Raw genomic sequence first — 12662 nt, 5'->3', positions numbered from 1 at the left:
TCTGAATTCTAGCGTGTACAAGCCGAGTCTATCCAGTCTTTCTTCATATGAAAGTCCTGCCATCCCAGGAATTAGGAATTAGTCTGGTGAACCTGGGGTGCAAGGCTTCATGTGCTTTAAAATATTCCCCACCTTCCGAGGGAGCTGGGGAATATTCTTCTGGCTTGTTTTCTCGGTCATGGAAAGGCTTTGGGGGAGGGTCACTCCCCTCAAAGCGCCAATCTCTAACCAGCGCACTATTAGTCTAGCTCCGGCTAGACTACGACTGGTCTAGCTCCGTTCCCGTTCAAAAATGATGCCTGCGACGTTGATCAGTAATGACAAAGCCATCGGATGCCAAGAAAACATGGTCTGATGCCTCTGTGCAGATGTGCTTTGGCAGGCACTCACTAGGGCATGATGACTTTATATTTAATGTTGTATTTTCTGTAACAATGACTCGGGGGGGCTGAGACTTTCGACCTTCAACAATCACAAGCATCTTCCTTTTTTGCTCGATATGACTCCTGCTAGTAATTCTCATCCACCCAAATCCATCGAGGCTGCTAGATGCCATGCCGAATAAAACTCTGCCCGATGTACACCTTTCTCTGTAATTACGCTTTTTTGTCCCTGCTTTGAAAAAGTTTACGTTTGAGTTCAGTGTGTTGTCACGTGTCCCGAGCTACAGTGATAAGCTTTTGTTGCGTGCTAACCAGTCAGCGGAACGACAAAACCATACATGACTACCATAGAGCCATCCGCAGTACACAGCTACATGACGAAGGGAATAACGTGAATGTCTGAGAGGAGATTCAGAAGAGCATAGTTAAAGGAAAAAATGTTGCTGTCAGCTTAGAGATTTAAAAGAGTGGAGCGATTGTAATGCGTGATTGCAGATCCACGTCTGTGACCAGTACACAAAGAGTCGCCATCTTGGCGGGGGCCATCTTGGATCAGAAGTCAGATGTGATCCAGAGTACACAGCCCTAGCAGAGCCTAAAGCGAGCGTTCGTGAGCTGGTTATTGTTACCCAAATACAATCTGTTGGGGACACCTTCTGTTATTTTGCGATAAAGGTGAGTGAACTAAAGGGCAGTAATTAGAGGAGATGACCTTTTACTTGTTTTGTGACCCGTATGCACCCACTCAATGTTCCACTAGAAAATAATTCAGGGAACAGCTTCAGGAGAGGCGCGGTTAGTTTAGTTTAGATTTTGGCTTCAAGATACAGCTTGGAAACTGGCAGAATCTGAGAAATTGATTAGTACAGGTTATGGGGAGAAGGCAGGATTATGGAGTTAAGAGGCAGAGATTGATCAACCAAGATTGAATGGCAGAGTAGACTTGATGGGCCAAATGGCTTATGCTGCTATCAATCTTATGACGTTGATCCACAATTGTAATACTGTCAGTGGAATAGCTTGGGGACTGGAGGCCTGAAAAGACCAGAACAACCTAGAATCATAGATGGACTCGAACTGAAAAGTAAAAGCAATTTCAAGAGTCAAGAGTGTTTTATTCTCATATGTCCCAGATAGAACAATGACATTTTTACTTGTTTTCTAACTTTCTAAACATATTAGTGAACTCAATGCATTTTTAAGGACAATTCAGTAATTTCATGACAACCTTTATAAATAATTGAAATTTAATTGAGCTAATGTTCCTTATATATCTTGGAAGGGGTTAAAGGTCATAATCCTGGGATAGGCCTCTGGAATACTCAAAGTGCTTGTAAGTTTTTAAAAATAAGTAAGTTTGTGGGCGGTCACAGTGGCACAGCCGTAGAGTTGCTGCCTCACAGCACTTGCAGCACCGTAGGCCAGGGTTCGATCCCGACTACGGGTGCTGTCTGTAAGGAGTTTGTACATTCTCCCTGTGACTGAGTGGGTTTCCCCCGAGATATTCCGTTTCCTCCAACACTCCAAAGATGTACAGGTTTGTAGCTTAATTGGCTTGGTATAAATGTAAAATCGTCCCTAGTGTGTTAGTGTCATAAGGTTATAAGTGATAGGAGTAGAATGAGGCCATTCGCCCATCAAGTTTACTCTGCCATTTGACCATGGCTGATCCGTCTCACCCTCCTAACCCCATTCTCCTGCCTTCTCCCCAAAACATCTGTCACCTGTACTAATCAAAAAATTATCTACCTCTGTCTTAAATATATTCACTGACGGCCTCTACAGCCTTCTGTGGCAAAGAATTCCACAGATTCACCACCCACTGACTGAAGAAATGTTTCCTCATCTCCTTCCTAAAAGAAGGTCCTTTAATTCTGAGGCTATGACCTCTAGTCCTAGACTCTCCCACTAGTGGAAACATCCTCTCCACATCCACTCTATCCAAGCCTTTCACTATTCTGCACGTTTCAATGAGGTCCCCCCCTCATTCTTCTAAACTGCAGCAAGAACAGGCCGAGTGCCAACAAACGCTCATCATAGGTCAGCCAACTCAATCATGGGATCATTTTTGTAAACTTCCTCTGGACCTTCTCCAGAGCCTTCCTCAGATATGGTGCCCAAGATTGCTCACAATATTCCAAATGCGGCCTCCAGCGCCTTATGAGCCTGCGTTTTGTATACAAGCCCTCTTAGAAATCATTATGCGGGGATCGCTGGTCGGCGCAGACAGGGCCTGTTTCCGTGCTGTATCTCTAAACTAGACTAAACAAAAAAAACAAAAATAATCCTTACAGTAAATTATTAAAATCTATCCAGTTACAATCAAAGCAGCATTCTTCCTCTTTATTGTTAATGGCTCTGTCATCACAGTGGATTTAAATTAATTACCACTGTTGGTAATCACCCACATGCGAAGAGCAAGTATACCAGTAATTTAACATGAGCACACCCCAGAGGATATTACAACTAAATGCAAAATCTACCCCTGCATTCTAATCATGAAAATCACAAGAAGAGGGCGTTTTTATTAGTAGCTCGGCACGACCAGAAAGCAATAACCTACAGGTACACAAAATTGCTGGAGAAACTCAGCGGGTGCAGCAGCATCTATGGAGCGAAGGAAATAGGCGACGTTTCGGGCCGAAACCACTCCATAGATGCTGCTGCACCCGCTGAGTTTCTCCAGCAATTTTGTGTACCTTCGATCTTCCAGCATCTGCAGTTCCTTCTTGAACACAGCAATAACCTACAGAATGGTTGTAACAGATTCAATAACTTCCAAAAGCAAGGGGGGTGGGGAAAGACCAGGGTACTGGGCTGAACTACCTCGGCAAGGCCACCAGCATAATCAAGGAAGAGTCGCACTCTGGCAACTCCCTCTTCTCCCCTCTACCATCAGGCAAAAGGTATAGAAGTGTGAAAATGCACGCCACCAGATTCGGGGACAGTTTCTTCCCAGCTGTTATCAGGCAACTGAATCATCCTACCACAACCAGAGAGAGAGCAGTGCTGAACTACTATCTACCTCTTTGATGACCCTCGGACTACTATCCTTGATCGGACTTTGCTGGCTTTACCTTGCACTAAACGTTATTCCCTTATCATGTATCACTACACTGTAAATGCCTCGATTGCAATGATGTATTGTCATGTATTATCGTGTATTCTGCTGACTGGTTAGCACGCAACAACATGAAAATAAACTAAACTGAACTGCACTAGCTAACTAACAAATTGTCAAAGAGCTGACACAGACACGATGGTCTCGGTGACTGCTCTCGGATCTGTTTCATTCTGAGATTTAACCGTGAAGAGTAAAATTAAAACTCATTACTGAAATATGCATTTCGTTGTCTCTGTACTGTACACTGACAATGACAATTAAATTGAATCTGAATCTGAATCTGAAATATGTTGCGGCCACATCCATGTGGGTTTTTAACGCAGGCCCATGACCCAAAAACTATATTGATCACATTGTCACTTGAAGGCTCTGGGATTATTTTGCTTAGTTTTGCTGGGCAAGAGGAATAGGTGACGTTTCGGGTCGAGACTCTTCTTCAGACGTCTTTTTTCCAGAGATGCTGCCTGACCGGCTGAGTTACTGCAGCATTTTGTGTCTATCTTCAGTGTCAACCACTATCTGCAGTTCTTTCCTACTCAATATTTATCACATTGTCAGTGAAAGGCTCTGGGATTATTTTGCCCAGTTCATAATTTCTGTACACCACGCACAAAACCCAGTGGCAATCTGCACCATTAAATTAGCAGGTCGGATCAAAATGAAGAGGCGGAAAATGTAACCAAGTGGCAAGTTAATTTAGTTTGAAGGCGCACACAATATCAAATGATGAAACACAGGTTGGAAGTAAAGAATTATTGAACTTTTCTCATTTATTTAGGCACATTTCACTGAACATGCAGTGGGATAGATTGTCAGAAGAAGGGTTCCGACCCGAAACGTCGCCCATCCTTTTTCTCCAGAGATAATAGACAATACGTGCAGGAGTAGGCCATTTGGCCCTTCGAGCCAGCACCACTATTCAATGTGATCATGGCTGATCATCCACAATCATTACCCTGTGTCCCTTGACTCCGCTATCTTGAAGAGCTCTATCTGACTCTCTCTTGAAAGCATCCAGAGAACCGGCCTCCACCGCCCTCCGAGGCAGAGAATTCCACAGATTCACAACTCTCTGTGTGAAAAAGTGTTTCCTCATCTCTGTTCTAAATGGCTTGCCCCTTATGCTTAAACTGTGGCCCCTGGTTCTGGACTCCCCCAACATTGGGAACATGTTTCCTGCCTCTAGTGTGTCCAAACCCTTAATAATCTTATATGTGCTGCTTGACCCGCTGAGTTACTACAGCACTTTGTGTCTATCTTCAGTATAAAACAGCATCTGCTGTTCCTTCCGACACATACACATTCACGTTCTGAGTTCTGAAACGGGTCCTTTTCACAATGGCAGGCAGTGACTAGTGGGGTACCCCAAGGCTCAGTACTGGGACCCCAGCTATTTACAATATATATTAATGATCTGGATGAGGGAATTGAAGGCAATATCTCCAAGTTTGCGGATGACACTAAGCTGGGGCAGTGTTAGCTGTGAGGAGGATGCTAGGAGACTGCAGGGTGACTTGGATAGGCTGGGTGAGTGGGCAAATGTTTGGCAGATGCAGTATAATGTGGATAAATGTGAGGTTATCCATTTTGGTGGCAAAAACAGGAAAGCAGACTATTATCTAAATGGTGGCCGATTGGGAAAGGGGGAGATGCAGCGAGACCTGGGTGTCATGGTACACCAGTCATTGAAGGTAGGCATGCAGGTGCAGCAGGCAGTAAAGAAAGCGAATGGTATGTTAGCTTTCATTGCAAAAGGATTTGAGTATAGGAGCAGAGAGGTTCTACTGCAGTTGTACAGGGTCTTGGTGAGACCACACCTGGAGTATTGCGTACAGTTTTGGTCTCCAAATCTGAGGAAGGACATTATTGCCATAGAGGGAGTGCAGAGACGGTTCACCAGACTGATTCCTGGGATGTCAGGACTGTCTTATGAAGAAAGACTGGATAGACTTGGTTTATACTCTCTAGAATTTAGAAGATTGAGAGGGGATCTTATAGAAAACTTACAAAATTCTTAAGGGTTGGACAGGCTAGATGCAGGAAGATTGTTCCCGATGTTAGGGAAGTCCAGGACAAGGGGTCACAGCTTAAGAATAAAGGGGAAATCCTTTAAAACCGAGATGAGAAGAACTTTTTTCACACAGAGAGTGGTGAATCTCTGGAACTCTCTGCCACAGAGGGTAGTTGAGGCCAGTTCATTAGCTATATTTAAGAGGGAGTTAGATGTGGCCCTTGTGGCTAAGGGGATCGGGGGGTATGGAGAGAAGGCAGGTACGGGATACTGAGTTGGATGATCAGCCATGATCATATTGAATGGCGGTGCAGGCTCGAAGGGCCGAATGGCCTACTCCTGCACCTAATTTCTATGTTTCTATGTTTCTATGAGTTTGAGAGGTTCCCATTTACTCTCGTGCTCTAGACAAGCAACAGCTCGTATGTCTCCAGCTGTTTCCTGAGTTCACAGAAGTCAGGCATGAGTCCAGAGAGCAAATGTCATCTTATGATACAAGAAGGGACTGCAGATGCTGGTGAAACACCAAAGAGAGCCACAAATGCCGGAGTAACTCTGCGGGACAGGCAGTATCTTTGGAAAGAAGGAATGGGTGACGTTGTCAGATCGAGACCCTTCTTCAGCCCGAGAGTCAGGGCAGAGGGGCATTTCTCCCATCGAACGTGTCCAAAGACAGGCAGCTCGATTTGTTACTAACACCTATGAGAGAGAAGCGAGTGTCACCAAACTTCTGAATTCTCTGGGGTGGAACCCACTCCAAGACAGACGTGAAGCTCACCGTTTGACCTGTTTTTATAAAATGTTAAATGGTCAGCTTGACATAGATTACAAGACCTACACCAAACCCAAACCAATTAGGAGCAGACGAGGGCATTCGATCCAGTTTGTGATCACAGCTACAAAGACAGATGTATACAGCAATTCGTTCTTCCCTCGCACAATTAAATGCATTTCGTTGTCTAAATGCATTTCGTTGTCTTAAATGCATTTCGTTGTCTCTGTACTGTACACTGACAATGACAATTAAAATTGAATCTGAATCTGAATCTGAATCTAAAGCATGGAATAATCTCCACCCTACTACAGTTATCCAACCAGATGCAACTAAATTTAAAGTAGCTCTTTCTTCCCAATAACCCTCTCTGGCTTAATCCCTCCCTTCACCACCTCCAGTTTAAATACCATTTGGAATATTTTGGAGGACCAAGAAACCAAGAACCAAGGGAGTCCAGATATATGGAAGGGTGAGATGTGAAAATGACAGATCAAAGCAGTCGTTGATAAGGAAATGTAGAATAGTTCATTGTGAGCTGAGAGAGGTGACAAGGAAGCATGCAATCTGTAAAACGAATATGAGATACTCCAGCAGTGACTATGACGTTCATCTTGTGGTAGCAGTGCGTCAACTGCTAACAAGGAACACCGCTCTCCATGGTGCTCAACGATGGGTCATCGGTCGAGGGAGACACTTCAATTTCTAGGCTACAACTTATCCATCATTGCCCCCAAATGTGCACTATTAAATTAAGTTTGCACCATCATTGCACCATTAAATTAGCTGACGTTTCGGGTCAAGACCCTTTTCCAGAACCTCTCAAGTCTGCTTTGGCATCTGCCACGATACCTTGAGTTGCCGTGTGTATAAAAATCTAACTCTCCGAGTGTTCATGCTCAATGAATGGATTCACACCTCCCATTGACATGGAAAATTCAAATAATTTACAGAAAAATGTCTAAAAATGTCCTTGGTGGATGACACGCTAAACAAGGACAGCGTCGTTTTCCTAAACTCTACAACCCGAGAAGAAGTCACTCCACGCTAATCGTGATGAATCTCGTATTTAATTAAACCACCTCTTGCTTCTAACTTCTAAGTTGAAGTGACTGAGGGCCAAACTTGGGCAGTCCTTTCACAGAGGACAAACCATCAGTCGGGAAACAATTTAGTGAATCTATGTTGCATTATTGCCAAAGCCAGAATAGTATCAGTCTGAAGATGGCTCCAAACCCAAAACGTCACCGATCCATGTTCTTCACAGATGTTGTCTGACCTGCTGAGTTACTCCAGTGCTGTGTGTCTTTTCTTGTAAACCAATATCTGCAGTTCCTTATTTCTACAGTATATTTATCCTTGCACATGGAGGCCGATACCTGGAGCGACACGATGGCGCAGCCCTAGATTTGCCGCCTTACAACGCCACAGATCCGGGTTCGATCCAGCTGGCGGGTGTTGTCAGTTCAGTCCAGTTTACCGAGGTACAGTGAAAAACTTTTGTTCTGTACAGAGTCTGTACATTCTCCTCATGATCTGCGTGAGTTTTTCCAACACTCCAAAGACGTATAGGTTTGCAGGTTAATTGGCTTGATAAAATAGTAAAATTTGTCCCTAGTGTGTAAGATAGTGTTAGTGTACAGGGATCGATGGTCAGCACGGACTCGGTGGGCCGAAGGCCTGTTTCCGCGCTGTATCTCCAAACTAAACCCATTCCCAAATCCTCCCACAAATCGAGGCATGGTCATGTCAATAAAAACCTCGATACCAGAAACACTTTTACAGGTTAGGCCGCACCTGTGGGAAGAGAAACAGAACTAACACTGCCATTAATAGAGTCTTTACCAAGGCCAGTCAAAGGACATTCATCTTGAAACATTACCACTGTTCTTCTTCCCACAGATGCAGTTTGACCTGCTGAGAATTTCCTGCATCTTCAGTCTTTATTTCAGATTTCCAGCATCTGTAGGTTTTTTTATTTTTCATTGTCACATCAAAGGCTGCAATTGCACCACGATCTCCTCGCTCCTCAAAACCAGACGAATCCCCCTGGAATTTGCACCCTTAACTACCTACGGTATCAAGTTTACTTTCACCCTTCCACATTATCAACTTCTGGCCCCTCGATTCACCAACAATTCTACTTCTCACTGTTAAAGACAAAACAGAAGATTTTATTTTTTTATTTTCAATCGGAATAACCTTATATATTATCTACACATTATACTCCAACTGCCTGCTCACTCAACTTGACTATCCCATCCACCTGTTTAAGAAGGAACTGCAGATGCTGGAAAATCGAAGGTAGACAAAAGTGCTGGAGAAACTCAGCGGGTGAGGCAGCATCTATGGAGCGAAGGAAATAGGCAACGTTTCGGGCCGAAACCCTTCTTCAGAATCCCATCCACCCTTACAGCTTGCTTCTGCCATCTTTCCCATTTCAGCTTTGTATCATCAGGTAACTTGGATTATAAACCATTCTGCCTATTCACCCGAGTTATTAAATGCTGACATGCTGCTGAGAACTAATCCTTGTGATATCTCCCCCTAATCAGTGTCAGCATGAAGACTATTTATTTGTTCCTTTTTTCTCCTCTAAGCCTTCAAACAATTTTCTCCCCATTCCAATAGAACATCCCAACTCTGAGAATGCCTTTTGAGAATCCAAGTGCACTGGTGCCTTTGAAGCCACCCTGGGAGACCATTCTCAGAAGAAAAGTATTTATGAAACTATTTCCCTTGGCAAAATGATATTGATCCTGCCTGAACATAGGACTTTCTAAGTATCCTGCTATGATAAACTTAATGATCAATGTCAATATTTTTACCTGTAACTGATGTCAGGTTTACTGTTTTATAGTTTTCTACTTTTGCTGTCCTCTCTTGAACGGTGTTATTATATTTGCTATCTTCTGCTCCAACCATACTGGAATCTAGGGAATATTTAGAAGTTGTTTCTTAAGTGATTGGGAAATAATTGTATCCCCTTCAAAGTGATTGCAAAATATTAACACATTGACATCAGCTTTTCCCAAGCAATCCTTTACATGGAATACTGATGTGTCTGTGTCATCTCAATCCACACTCAATGCTTTCTGTGTGGAAATTTATCCCGAATTGCCAACTAGGTCCATTTGTGACCCACTTAAAATTATGGCCCTCCTTCTGGTCTCTCCCGATGGAAGCATCTTCTCTACCTATAACCCATACTTCCTTCATCTTAAAAGGTCCATCAAGTCACCTCTGCCTGTTATTCGCTGAAAGAAAAAGAGTAAAACCTGAGATTGTATAACTATTTCAAAACAAGGATAACTTCTTAACTCCAGTGGCATCCCTATGAATCTATTTTGGTATCTTCACTAATCTCTCATCGCCCAGGAACAGAATGGCTCACCATGTTTCAAGTAATTAACAAAGTCTTTTTTCAAACCTTTTACAGATGCAGCGTGAAAACAGGCCCTTTGGCCCACCGATTCTGTGCCGACCAGTGATCGCCCCGAAAACTAGCACATTCCTGCACACTAGGGACAATATACAATTTTCAGAAGCAAATTAATCTGCAAACATGTATGTGTTTGGAGTGTGGGAGGAAACCAGTGCACCCAGAGAAAACCCGAGCAGGTTGCAGAGAGGACATACAAGCTCCATACAGACATCACCTGTAGTGAGGGTCAAACCCGGGACTCTTGCACTGTAAGGCAGCAACTCCATCCCTGCACCACTGTGCTGCCGAAAGTCTTTGTTTTTCATTTCCCTTATTCAATAAATAATCTCCATTAAACCACTCTGCTTTGTTCATCTGTAACAACGTTTAGTGATTTGTGATTCTGTACACTGAGATCACCCTATACGCTGTGCTAAATGTCTAATTGCATTTAGATGTCCAAAGAGTACATGGCCTCATTCCATCCATCAAAACGTACTGCACCAAGATTTCTACACTGAATTTAATTTGTCAAATACCTGGCCATGCTGTGTTCATTCATCCATCCTTGCATTTTAATCACAGTCCTCAACTGCATTAAACAACTTCTCCATTACCTCCTCAATCTGAAATTGTACATCTAACAGAGTCAATAGACAATAGGTGCAGCAGTAGGCCATTCAGCCCTTCGAGCCAGCACCGCCATTCACTATAATCATAGGTAGACAAAAATGCTGGAGAAACTCAGCGGGTGAGGCAGCATCTATGGAGCAAAGAAATAGATGACGTTTCGAGTCGGGACCCTTCTTCAGTCTGATGTGGGGGTGTGGGGGCAGGAAGAAGAAAGGAAGAGGTGGAGACAGTAGGATGTTGGAGAGCTGGGAAGGGGAGGGGAAGGATGGGAGAAAGCAAAGACTACCTGAAATTGGGGAACTCAATGTTCATACTGCTGGGGTATTAACTGCCCAAGCGAAATATCAGGTGCTGCTCCTCTAATTTGCAGTGGGACTCACTCCGGCCATGGAGGAGGCCCAGGACAGAAAGGTCGGATTGGGAATGGGAGGGGGAGTTGGAGTGCTGAGCCACCGGGAGATCAGGTTGGTTAATGAGAACTGAGCGGAGGTGTTGGGCGAAGCGATCGCCAAGCCTGCGCTTGGTCTCACCGATGTAGAGCAGTTGACACCTAGAGCAGCGGATGCAATAGATGAGGTTGGAGGAGGTGCAGGTGGAACTCTGCCTCACCTGGAAAGACTGCTTGGGTCCTTGGATAGAGTCGAGGGGGGAGGTAAAGCGACAAGTGTAGCATTTCCTGCGGTTGCAAGGGAAAGTAGGCAATCGACAATAGGTGCAGGAGTAGGCCGTTCGGCCCTTCGAGCCAGCACCGCCATTCAATGTGATCATGGCTGATCATCCCCAATCAGTGCCCCGTTCCTGCCTTCACCCCATATCCCCTGACTCCACTGTTTTTAAGAGCCCTATCTAGCTCTCTCTTGAAAGCATCCAGAGAACCTGCCTCCACAGCAGAGAATTCCACAGGCTCACCACTCTCTGTGAGAAAAAGTGTTTCCTCGTCTCCTTTCTAAATGACTTACCCCTTATTCTTAAACTGTGGCCCCTGGTTCTGGACTCGCCCAACATCGGTAACATGTTTCCTGGTTGGTCAACAGTGACCCACACATGAATAACTATGGAATACGACTTCCCACCTTCCCCCATCTAGCCCTTACCCCAACCGTTTTCAGTTTTGCAGTCAAACTGTACCCATGCTGCTCCGAGTTCCCAGGCTGAATGTTTCTTGTTCTTGCATCAAGAGTGAGAGCATAAACAGAAGCAGCGGGCAGTCATTTAGTCCCTGATGCCTCTCCCTCATCCATCAGATCATGACTGAACCTTCCGCTCCGCACCAGTTTCCCGCACACACCAGGGACATTTTACACTTATACCAGGAAAATGAACCTACAAACCTGTACGTCTTAGGAGTGTGGGAGGAAACTAGAGATCCCGGAGAAAACCCACGTAGGTCACGGGGAGAACGTACAAACTCTGTACTGACAAACACCTGTAGCCTGGATTGAACCCAGCTCTCTGGCGCTGTGAGGCAGCACCTCTACCGCTGCACCATTGTGCCACCCTTCGAGAGTGGCAGGCTTGTGCCAGGTACAATCATCTCAAAAAGCGGGCCACATTGGGCAGCCTTGTTAACTCGAGTGCCCGCAGACAAAAAGAAAAAGCTCTATGAGTAACATTTGTTTTTTCAAAACACAAAGAAAATGGCAAATTTCACACTGAATCCATATTTTAGTTTTGCTGTGCTTCCGAAACATGAAAAGATAAAGAAACAAACTGATACTCAAACTATTTTCAAGAACTATTTGATCCATTTTTGTTTAAATATTCCGCCCCCCACAGACAAACAAAAAATCCTTGTTGTCTATACGGTTTTAATATTCCAAATATTTATAGACTGGAGATCTACAGCAGCTGCATTGGGAAGCCCCCCATTTTTAATGAAAAAATACACAATAATAATGTGAATTTGTCAAAAAGGAATAGAAACACTGTTAACGTTATGAAGGTCAGAGAAACAGTGTTAATGTTTCAGGTTGATAACTGACTGAAGGTCACCAGCCTGATGCATTCATTCTTTATCTATTTCTGCACAGAATTTGTCTGATTTGTTCAACAATTACAGAACTTTTGGCTGCAGTTTATCTTTTCAAATTTCGTTTAGTTTAGTTTAGAGATACAGCGCGGAAACAAGCCCTTCGGCCCACCGAGCCCATCCGCACAGTGATATCCGCACATTAACACAATCCTACACACTAGGGACAATTTTACATTAATACCAAGCCAAGTAGCCTACAATCCTGTACATCTTTGGAGTGCGGGGGGAAACTGGAGAAAACCCACGCAGGTCACGTGAAGAATGTACAAACTCCGTACAGACA

At 44.1% G+C, this 12662-nt stretch overlaps 1 long non-coding RNA gene across 3 annotated transcripts in view; it reads left to right on the top strand.

Moving 5' to 3' along the window:
* LOC129704237 (uncharacterized) overlaps window positions 1-11673 on the top strand; it is a 76027-nt gene extending 64354 nt beyond the window's left edge. For all 3 annotated transcript variants that reach the window (XR_008724704.1, XR_008724703.1, XR_008724705.1), the window contains 2 exons: window positions 7639-7774; window positions 9730-11673. This is a non-coding gene — a long non-coding RNA (uncharacterized LOC129704237). The remainder of the gene's footprint in view (window positions 1-7638; window positions 7775-9729) is intronic.
* Window positions 11674-12662: the final 989 nt, after the last annotated feature.

The sequence above is a fragment of the Leucoraja erinacea genome, chromosome 15 (genome assembly GCF_028641065.1).
Source record: "Leucoraja erinacea ecotype New England chromosome 15, Leri_hhj_1, whole genome shotgun sequence".
Classification (NCBI taxonomy): domain Eukaryota; kingdom Metazoa; phylum Chordata; class Chondrichthyes; order Rajiformes; family Rajidae; genus Leucoraja; species Leucoraja erinaceus.
Note: the sequence above shows the minus strand (reverse complement) of the source record. Positions and strands in the feature narration are given on the sequence as shown.